A 12371-nucleotide genomic window follows, 5' to 3' on the forward strand; every position below is an offset into this window, starting at 1 on the left:
CTGTCGAGGATATACTTCGACATTCTTCGAATATGCGAGAGTGGTACCTACCCTGGCTTCGCCAGAACCGGTACTTATTTCCCGTTATATTTGGGGATTAATCGGAGAAATCCGTAACATCGTTAAAGCTGCGAGACCACGCACTATTGACGATGCTGTGGAATTAGCAAATACCCTAACAGATGAACTAGTACGCACAGAAGAAGAGATCGAAAGAAGGAATTAGCTCAGAAATTACCCAAGGATTTCGTATGGGTAATAATAATAACCGCTTCAAAAGAAGAGGAACCGGGCAATCTTCAAACCCGCCATTCTGCAGAAATTGCAAAAGGAAACATTTCGGAAGATGCATATAACCTGCAATTTTTGCAAATCTGTGGGACATAGTGAAGAAAACTGCAAAAAGAAAACCATAGTCTGCTATAACTGTGGAAAACAGGACATTACAAAATAGAATGTCCTAAATTGGTTAAAACCACAGATAATAAAGGCAAACCAGCTGAAGGAACAACCAAGAAGAACGCCCGAGCATTTCAATTGACTACTCAGGAAGCCGAACTAATTCCTGATGTCATAGCCGGTATGTTTTTAGTTCACGACGTTTATGCAAAAGTATTATTTGACTCTGGTGCAAACCAAAGTTTTATCAATACTTCATTCTGCCAAGCTCTTAACTTACCCTTAACTACCCTTAGGCAGATCTTTACAGTCGAAACGGCAGATGGAATTCTGTTAATATAGATAAGGTATTGCAAGAAGAAAAGATAGAACTGTTAGGCCATAAGTTTTCTGCAAACCTGTTACCTATGAAGTTAGCCGGATTCGATGTAGTGTTAGGAATGGATTGGTTGATAGCCAACCATGCTCGAATCCTTTGTGATAAGAATTCCGTAGAAATCCGTACTCCCACAGGAGAGGTAATTTTAATTACAGGAGATAAACCACGAAAGCCACTGAAATTCATTTCAGCAATGAAGTTGGCTAGTTATTCAAGAAAACAAGAAATGGTGTATATGATTTCGGTAATCATTAACACTAAAAGTAAGGAACTCCAGGACATCCCTATAGTTTCAGAATACCCAGACGTCTTTCCGGAAGAATTACCTGGGTTACCACCTGATAGAGAAGTAGAGTTTAGAATTCATCTAATTCCGGGTACTACACCGATAGCCAAGGCACCATATCGATTAGCACCCACCGAAATGCTAGAACTGAAAAAGCAGTTAGATGAATTACTAAGCAAAGGGTTTATACAACCTAGTTCATCCCGTGGGGAGCTCCAGTGTTGTTTGTGAAAAAGAAAGACGGATCTATGAGGTGTATCGATTATAGGGAACTAAATAAGGTTACAATTAAGAATCGGTACCCATTACCTAGGATTGATGATCTTTTCGATCAATTGCAAGGCGCTAGATATTTTTCTAAGATAGACTTGCGCTCCGGATATCATCAATTAAAGGTACAAGAAGAAGACATACCTAAAACTGCTTTTAGAACTAGGTATGGACATTATGAGTTTACAGTTATGCCCTTTGGATTAACAAATGCCCAACAGCATTTATGGACATGATGAATAGAATCTGTAAACCATATTTGGATAAATCTGTAATCGTTTTCATCGACGATATACTTATTTATTCCAAAAGTCAGGAAGAACATTGCGAGCACCTACATGCACTCTTAGCTTTGTTAAGAAAAGAAAAGCTTTATGCCAAATTCTCGAAGTGTGAATTTTGGTTACAAGAAGTGCAATTTTTAGGTCACATGGTGAATCACGAAGGAATTCACGTAGATCCTGCTAAAATAGAAGCAATCACCAAATGGAAGGTCCGCAAACAGCTATGGAAATTAGAAGTTTTCTAGGCTTAGCTGGATACTACAGACGATTTATTAAGGATTTCTCTAAGATAGCTGTACCTTTAACTAAATTGACCTGTAAAGCCGCTAAGTTTGAATGGGGACCTAGATAAGAAGAAGCTTTTAAGATTCTAAAGCACAGATTGACAAATGCTCCAATTTTAGCTTTACCTGAAGGAATAGAAATTTTGAAGTATATTGTGATGCTTCAAAATTAGGATTTGGATGTGTGTTGATGCAACGCAAGAAGGTAATTGCGTATGCCTCCCGGCAGTTGAAAAAGCACGAAGAAAATTATACAACTCACGACTTAGAATTAGGAGCTATAATTTTTGCCCTTAAGATTGGAGACATTATCTGTATGGAAGTAAGTTTACTATTTATACAGATCATAAAAGTTTAAGATACATATTTTGGCAAAAAGAGCTAAATATGAGGCAAAGAAGGTGGATGGAAATCCTAAGCGATTACGACTGTGATATTCAATATCACGAAGGAAAGGCGAACGTAGTTGCAGATGCCTTAAGTCATAAGTATCATGAAAAGCAAAAGCGAGTCCGTGCCCTTAGATTAAATCTACAAATAGATTTAATGAAACAATTGAAGAACGTTCAGGAAACAACAATCAAGGACGATTCTGAAGGAATGCAAGGTTACCTAAAGGAATTAGAGCAAGGAAAGGATGGAATTTGGAGATTCCACAAGAAACGAATTTGGGTACCTAAGCAGGGAAAATTAAGAAATAAGATTTTAGAAGAAGCTCATAAATCTAGGTATACTTACACCCAGGAAACAATAAGATGTATCAGGATTTAAGGAATAATTTCTGGTGGATAGGAATGAAGAAGGATATAGCTGAATACGTATCTAAGTGTCTTAATTGTTCACAAGTTAAGGCTGAACACCAGAAACCTTCAGGATTACTACAACAGTTAGAAATGTCCGTATGGAAACGGGAACTCATAACAATGGATTTTATTACTAAATTACCCAAGACCAGAAAAGGTAATGATGCAATTTGGGTAATTGTGGATCGATTAACCAAATCAGCTCATTTTCTACAATGAAGGAAACCTTTAGCATGGAAAGGTTAGCCAAGTTGTATGTAGATGAAGTAGTATCTTTACATGGAGTCCCACTCTCATTGTATCGGATAGAGATAATCGTTTCACTTCCCATTTCTGGACTAGTTTCCAGAAAGCAATGGGAACCCGACTAAATTTGAGTACGGCATATCATACTCAAACAGACGGACAAAGTGAAAGGACGATATATGTCACACCCCAACCAATGGTGGAAACATCGGGATGAGACGAAGTGTGAAGATTGCTAGAGACATCATAACGCTATTTGTGACAATATTTAGAAAATCCAATTTAATTTCATTTCATAACTTCAAATAGTCAACGTTACAAGAAAATTCAAATACGACAAGTTTAACAAAACAACATGATAACATATCAAAATTTTGATACAACATTTTAAACCCTAACGTCTATATGTGTATCTAGGCATCAACGCTACTTCATTTCATAGCATCATCGTCCTCAACCTGTAACATGTTTAAAATAAAGTTCAATGCAAAAGCAAAGGCGAGAGTATACAAGTTTTGATACGTACATAGCAAAAGATAAGTTTGAACAATTCCTCATAGCAAGCATGTGATTCAAGATAAACATTTAAACATGGCATGTGTCTAACATATCAAACCAAGAAAACGCAACTTGCTCATGACATAACCAAAGTTTCAGTAGAGGCGGGTCGTTAATCCTATAGCGCTACATATGTCAAGGTTTGGCTCGTACGAAGTTAATGGTAAGTTCAACACATAAGAATCACCCAAATTTAAAGTATCAAGTCATCACATATATAAGCATGTTATAGGAATGTTCATGTGTTTAGACAAAAGTTCATGTGTAAGTTTCAATAGGTAAACATGTTACACCCCCAAAAGTAGTAAAAGTAAAAAGGGGAAAAGTACGAGTATACTCACAAAGTTTGCATATGTTTTCCGATTATCCAATTGTTGACGAGTAGAGATTTAGAGTCCGAATGTATAAGGGTTAAGGTTCAAGTATGTTTAGAGTCGAGATTCGGTGTTCAAAACAACATAAAAATAAGATATGAGAATAACATGGAAAATAATCATTTAGTACATATGATGCTTGTTCTTGACACTAGGAAACTCGAAGGAGTTTAGATGTTTTCATGGAACAAGGTTCCATTAGAATCGTGACAAGTTATCATAGTCTAGGATGATGTAATCTAGTACCCCGACATATGAACACTAGTTCATCATCAAAGATTCGATTATTCGAATAATATATTTAGGTTATATAATATATGTCCAACAGTTCAAGCATGAGGTAGAAGATTAAAATCTTCATTTTGGTACCTCTAAATGTCATAGAAGTCATGTAGGAGGTAGCAAGATCAAGTCTTCCATTTAGGCACCTCTATGTGTTCACCACTACACTTGATGTAAAAAAAACAACCAAGGAGGGTCATGAACATACAATAAAGAATAAGAAATATACACACTAACTAAGAGAAATCATCAAATCATGTGAGGATTGTATGTTTGGACAACCCAAGTTGTTCCATAATCACTCATGTATCAAAGACAAAGTTTGACATGACTTGTGGGTTAAAAAACCCTAAAACAAAACACCAAGTTTATGAGGTTTACATGTAACACCTCAAATTTTTGTGTCCAATGATGTGTTAACACGTGTCATTTGTTTACACGTGGCATCTATAATAAATAAAGGACAAATTTTGACAAACCTTGAAAGTATATAAATTCGAGGGTTATAAAGGTCAACAAGGGTAAATATACTGTATAGTAACCCTAAATAAATGCTTGTACCTTCAAACGAATAAATCATAAAACGTACGGAAAGCGAAACGAACGCGAGTGGAGAAAGTGAGAGAAAGTATGAACTGACGATACGATTAGTACGGGTTAACTGTGTCAACATGTTTAATATTACCTCTGAGTGACCCTTTAACGTTCCCAAGGCTTCGTAACAGTATTAATACGCTCACTAGAATATACTGTAAAAAAAAATTCCCCGAAGTTCCGTCTTAAAACGAAAGAGTTTCTCAAATTCGTATGAGAAGGGTTAAAGCGTCAATAATGAAAGTTAAGGCTTTCTGAATAATTAATAAACTAACCGGGACTTAATAATGCGGGTAAATAACACGAGGCCCCTATCGGTAAATAACCGAGGGCCAAACCGCAACAGTTACCCCTTCAAACCCGAAAGGTCAGGTAAATCATTACGAAAGATTTCGTTATTAATGGCCAGATTCTGTAATATAACAAAAGATTAAAAAATTCTGAAATCTTAACCTCTCGCGACCCGCAGTGAAGTGAAGGTTATGTTAAGTTGAGGCGGGCCGCGAGCCACCTCAAATACGCGTCTGATTTCCTAAACTCAAGCGACCCGCGTTTAAAGTGCATGGGAACTCCCATGCGGGCCGCGTAAAGTGCCCAGATGCAGAATTGTTGTAACTACTTGGCCTTTGACCATTTGAACGACCAACAACCAATTAATGGGGCATGGGCACCCTACACTTGACCCATATCACTCAGGGGACATCTACCCATCATCATGATCAGTAGTAGCATGTTGTGTAATGATCTTAGGCCTTGTTCTTGGCTATAAATAGCACCATTGTGCTCACAACATTCATCACACTCAAAACTCACTCATCTGATCATTCCAAGAGCTCTAAAGCATTCCTCTGTGTTCTTACTTCTCTTAAGCTTCTGTAAGTAATTCAACCTTTGTGGCCACATTTGCTTAGTATTTAGCTAAAACCGAACCGTCGTAAATACGGTTTGACATTAAAAATAACTCAGTGATGGTTCAGTCTTATGACGAATCAAAAGTAGTTTTATAAGTTGGTATTTATGTGGGTAAAAACCTAAAAAGGTTCCCCGATCACCACTCTAAACTATGTCAAATATCGAGTCAAACGTGGCGGTTAAAAAGTCAACAAAAAGCTATTTTAGCGATTTATGGCATAATCTGTAATGTATATGTTATGGAACCTGTTTTGACAATCATAAAAACATGATAATAAGTATATAAACCTGTTTGCGCTCGTTTGAAATCGATCATTTACTATATTGAACCCGGTTCGCAACCAAATGTCGCAAAAGTTTGACTTTTGCTTTGACTTCAGTTCTGACCCGTTTTAGTGAGGTATAAATATACCTTAGGACTCTCTTAGGACCAGGTCACAAGTTGGTATAAACCTCTGTGGTCGGTTCATGAGTTATCCGAGTCTTTTGCGCAATTCCGTCATTCGCCTAAAAGTTGACCGTAACGGCCTTTTAAAATTAAAACGGAGCATTTCGGACACGTGAACGGACCAAAACCTTGCTTATTAAATTATAAGCATGTCCTTAAAGTTTCACGTCAATCCGAGGTCTAGAATGAGAGTTATGCTAAAAGCGCACTTTTTAAGAAAGTTTTTGTAATTAACGGCGCGATTAGCATAACGCCCATCTAACCCAAGTTTTCATCACCAAACTTTTACCCACTGTGGTAAAATAATATTTTGGGAATTTTAAAGATTTTTAATAATTTTTACCTTGCTCATAACCTGCGGTTATGGCTATTGGTTCGGTAAATACCGAATACGCCCTTTTTTGGCCAAAACGGGAGTTCTACAAGGTCTTTTGACCCGATTCCAGTTGCCACTGGTTTTAAATAATAAATAAAGTATTTTAAGCTTTATAAGCTGTTCGGGAAACTCAGATTTCCTGTAGAACTCGAAAAGCCCTTTTAAAGTCTTTAAAATGACCGAAAAGCCCCTACGGGGCATAATATAAAACTTAAAACTCGTTACGGCATTACGGAAGGTATCCTACTGATACCAAAATACTTTAAGGCATATTGACTTAGGAAATAAGCGTAGGACACTTATGGTTAACCGTTTCGCCTATTTGCGCACACGGTACGGCTCATGGAACTAGTTTTCGTGCAATAGCCGATATGAGTCAAATTATATTATTTGAACCCCAAAATCCAGAGTATGAACTATAAACCCATATAAAACAAGTCACTAAACTTGTTGGGTCCAAATCATACTCCATTCTCGGTTTTCGCCTTTTCGTGCGAATTAACCATATCTATGTATCGGAATCAACCGGTTTAAGCTACGGCTAATATAAGGACCGTTAGGATTCTAAGAGGTTAATTAAAACCTTCGTTCCAGATTAGGAGCCCCAGTAAAAGCTATCGGTGACTTGATCTAAATTAAGGATTTATACTTGCAAAGGTAAATACTTTAACTTATTTCCCCTATATGGGCTTGGGTTACGGTATATTAATACCGCTTGATTGAGCATTATATAATTCCATCGCTTAGGTGGTTAATTGATTAAATATGATCGGCTCATTTAAACAGTTTTGTTGCTTATAAGCCTTTGGGGGGTTTAATAACCGTTGTCCCGGATATCCTTGGCATCATTTTACGAAATGGCCACGACCATCGACATCCCGGTGTAGGCGTACACCCGGTATAAAGTGTCGACATTAAAATTAAAAGACGTAGCCGTTGGTTTTTATACTACGGTTTTACGCAACGTGGTGTGTCTATAAATCTTTAACCCGGCACGACCCGGGCTACTGAACGCATAAAAGAACATGTAAAACGTTCACAAGATCATTATGAATTTTCCCAAGTTATAAAAGAGTTTGTGCCTTGTGCATTCAAATCAATTTTAATAAACATTTTTAAATGTGTCAGTTGAATGTATTTACCAGTGTAAACTGACGTATTTTCCCCAAAAGATTAAGTGCAGGTACCTAACGTAAATTGGCTGGTATTAGCTCCCTAGCGTCGTGATAAGTCTCGCAAGCTTGATTGCAGTATCTGATGGAACAATACTTTATCTTTATTTACGATCCACTGTGGATATTCAACTTCTGTAATACATTGATATTATCACCAGAGGTTGAAATATATATTTATCTTATGCTTCCGCTGTGCATTATATAATTGTGTGGTTTGACTATATTATGCCAACATCGTCACGGTAATCCCCCACCGGGCCCACCGGTGAGACACGTGGAAATCGGGGTGTGACAGGTTGGTATCAGAGCCAACATTGAGTGAATTAAACACTACCCTATTGTGTTTAATCTCAATGACACAATTGCACATACTTGAGTCTAGACAAGAACTTAGGACAAATTCGGATTATTACTCCTTTTTGTCTTTATTTTCGATTTGATTTTTGATAAGTTTTGAAGCAGGAAAATGCCACCTGTTATATTCCGAGGAGAGGAAGGGGAAGAAGAGGCCAAGGAGAAATCGTGACACATCACGATAGCGAAGCTGGACCATCTGGTGCAAGACATCCTTCGATGACACGGAGCGAAGAGCCACAACGACGAAGAGATCTTTACGAACCCGCGAGACATTCCACTTCGCACAGCTCGACGCCATCCTACCGACACTCCTTTGGGCCAGACTCAGAGAATAATCCCAACAACCCACAACCTTCCTTCATACCTCTACAACGTTCGGTTTCGCACCGGAATTATGACGACCCTACTCCATACTACATAGGTCAGTTTAATCCGGCTGACTACATACAGGAACCTTCTGGATTTGTTCCGCTTGGTCCACAAGACCACTTTTCTGAAGATCCCATGGAGGAAGATGAGGATCCTACTGAACCAGCTCGTGGTACGCCCACGCATCCGATAGAAGTTTCGGATGGGTCATCCTTCCTTGGAACGCCCTATCAAGGACCTGACAGTTTCCAAGCGATGTTTGACCGACATGAGTGGTACTACACACCACCTCAACAGACATCTCAACAACCGAGACATCCACAGGATCCTTCTGAGGATTCACGCTTTGAGGCAATTACGCCACCACCTCCGCCACCGGCACAACCAGTAATACCTGATCCGCCGAGGCGTAGGAGGACAAATGCTCGTATGTCTACACGAGGAGGAGGGGGTATCCACTTCAGCACTCCTCGACATTCTAGTAGTAGCCACTATCCGCCGCTACAAGAAGAAGGACCTCCAAGTCCTATACAGGAGGCGAACTCCGCACCAGCTGCACGAAATTCGCCACCATTCGGGTATGATCAACCCATACCTGCTTATACGGGTCCAACGGCTTACAACCCGTTCGAACCGTCACAAGCACAATACAACTACGGCTATGAGCGCGACCCCTATGTGGTGTCGGCAAGATATAATGCGCGCTACCCTGACGGAGCACATGGAAACATGGGACCACCGGACTACTCAGCTCATGGGTATCCAATACCTCCCAGACCTCCAGCTCCGCATCAAGCGCCAGAACCACGTTTCTCTCCTCCTGAACAGGAAGAAATACTCCATCGACTAGATCGAGTGGAGAGAGAGTTCGAGGAAGAGAAGAAAAGCCACCGAGGATTTCTCAAAGGCTTGGCGAATCTACTAAAGGGCAAAAAGAAGAAACGTGACCACTAGCCCTTAATAGTTGTACGAATGTAATTTCTACTTTAAAATAAGCCCCTGTGAGGACAACTTATCATATTTCAGTCCCTACGTGGACTTATCTTTAGTCCTTGCATGGACACCTATCTTGTATTAGTCCCTGCGTGACTTGTCACTTATTTTAAAACCTCTCTGGAGGTATGTACTATTGAAAGACCCGTTTAGGGCAATATGTAATTATATTTGAGATTTTGGAATGTATGTTATGAGTTTTGTTTTAATATATAAAATAAATCAAAACCAATCCTTTTAATTGATCTGCCTAAATAGAAAAAAAAAATCTTAAAAGGTGAAACCTAGCTTGGTGTCTTTTAAGATCCAGCCAAGATGGTACGACCTAAATGAAAGGATTCTGATTCCCTGTTAACCTCTGTACGCATGTTAACAATCATGGCAGATGTGATTCGTTAAAATCACGCACGTCATTCTTATACAATAATCCTTTAAGGATTGCAAAACCCAACTAAAATGATCTATAAATCATGGGTTAAATCACCAATGAAGGTGATCAGTATTATAAAGACATCCATTAGTGATTCAATGCCTACGGGCCAGTATTATAAAGACATCCATTAGTGATGCAATGCCTACGGGCCAGTATTATAAAGACATCCATTAGTGATGCAGTGCCTACGGGCCAGTATTATAAAAACATCCATTAGTGGTGTAGTGCCTACGGGCCAACCATATTAAAACATCCATTAGTGATGTAGTGCCTACGGGCCAACCATATCAAAACATCCATTAGAGATGTAGTGCCTACGGGCCAACTATATTTAAAACATCCATTAGAGGTGTAGTGCCTATGGGCCATAATAATTGTCTTATAACGACAAAAGACAGTGGTAGTCTATGACTCCCTGTCAGAAAGAGATAAAAGAACTACGGTTCAACTCTCTATGCCTTTGATTCTCTGAAATCTCGGCTAATATTATAAAACATCATCATGATTAGGCTTTATGCCGCCAATACTATTTATATAGCTGAAATAGGATATATTCAAATCCTAATATATAATGAAATAATAAGTTAACCAAATGTGGTCTTTGTACCATGGTTGACAAAATGTCATAAAAGACAATTATATAATAATCTCCTAAATAAAATTTTGTTATCTTCTGTAACAGATTCAAGTTACAATGGCGGATCCCAATGGAGAGAACAGCCACACAAATGAAGATGACTATGACAATGCGTCAGTGCATTTGACAGGCGCACAACTGAAGGCTCTGATTGACAATGCTGTTCAGGCGGCTATTGATCGTCAACATACTGAGTCTCAAGGCAGAACTGTGTCAAAACCACCCTCTAAACCGAAGACACACTCCAAACCACCCTCTGAACCCAAGAAAGATGACGACAAACATTCGTCTACTGAGCACAGCGTTCATCGCGATAGAGAATATACTGATGCGTCCAGTGCTAAGGGTTGCACCTACAAATACTTTGTATCATGTAAGCCCCGTGAATTTACAGGGGAGAAAGGTGCGGTTGACTGTATCACCTGGCTAGACGAGATGGACACGATAGTGGACATCAGCGGGTGCGCTGAGAGGGACGTGGTTAAGTTTGTGTCCCAGTCATTCAAGGGCGAGGCCCTGGCGTGGTGGAGAGCTCTGGTGCAGGCTTCAGGTAAGTCTGCCTTATACAAAATGTCATGGGGGGAGTTTATTACCCTCATAAAAGAAAACTACTGCCCTCAGCACGAGGTTGAGAAGATTGAGGCGGATTTTGTCTCACTGGTGATGACAAACCTGGATTGTCAAGCATATCTGACAAGTTTTAACACTATGTCACGCCTGGTGCCATATCTTGTAACACCAGAACCTCGAAGGATTGCCCGATTCATTGGGGGCTTAGAGCCGGCAATCAAGGCCAGTGTGAAGGCCTCTAGGCCGACGACCTTCAGGTCAGTTACTGACCTCTCCTTGTCTCTTACACTTGATGCTGTCCGTCTGAGGACACTAAGGAACAAGGAGGCTGAAAAGCGAAAACGTGAGGATGATACCTCACGAAAGTCTGGGAAAAAGCACCGTGGAAACGGTGAGGGCAAGAGAGGGTCGGAGGCAAAGAAGGAGGGTCAAGCTGATGGAAGACCTCACTGCAAGGTCTGCAAGAAACCTCACTCCGGGAAGTGTAGGTTTGCGTCTGGTTCACAGTCGCAACAAAAGACTCCATCCTGTGGGCTATGCAAGTCCAAGGATCACAAGACCGTGGAGTGCAAAAAGATAAAGGATGCAACCTGCTATAATTGTAATGAAAAGGGGCATATAAAGAGTAATTGCCCGAAGTATGCCAAGAAGGCGGAGGAGACTAAGAAATCAAATGCGAGAGTTTTCCGCTTGGATGCAAAGGAAGCGGTTAAGGACGACAATGTGCTTACAGGTACTTTTCTCGTAAATAATATATTTGCAAGAGTACTATTCGATTCTGGCGCTGATAAATCCTTTGTAGACCAGAAATTTTGCCAACTACTAAATATGCCAATCAAAACCCTTGACGTGAAATACGAAGTAGAGTTAGCAGACGGCACGATAGAAACCGTCTCTACTGTTCTAGAAGGATGTGAAATGTCCATTAGGAACCATTCTTTTCCTTTATCTCTACTTCCTTTCAAACTTGCGGGTTTTGACATTGTGCTAGGCATGGACTGGTTATCCCGTAATCAGGCCCAAATCATTTGCGGCAAAAGACAGATAGTTTTAAAGACTCCGAGTGGTGAATTTCTTACCATTCGAGGGGATACGCATTACGGATTGCCCGAAGACGTATCTATGCTGAAAGCTTCAAGGTGTTTGAACAGAGGCTGTGTAATTTACATGGCTCAGGTGATAATTGAAGAACCAAAGCCGAAGATCGAGGATCTTCCTGTCATTTCTGAATACCCCGAGGTTTTTCCTGAAGAACTACCTGGTTTGCCACCAGATAGACAAGTGGAGTTCAGAATAGACATCATTCCTGGAGCGGCTCCTATAGCAAGAGCACCTTACAGAT

This window comes from Helianthus annuus, chromosome 11 (assembly GCF_002127325.2).
Source record: "Helianthus annuus cultivar XRQ/B chromosome 11, HanXRQr2.0-SUNRISE, whole genome shotgun sequence".
NCBI classification, from domain to species: domain Eukaryota; kingdom Viridiplantae; phylum Streptophyta; class Magnoliopsida; order Asterales; family Asteraceae; genus Helianthus; species Helianthus annuus.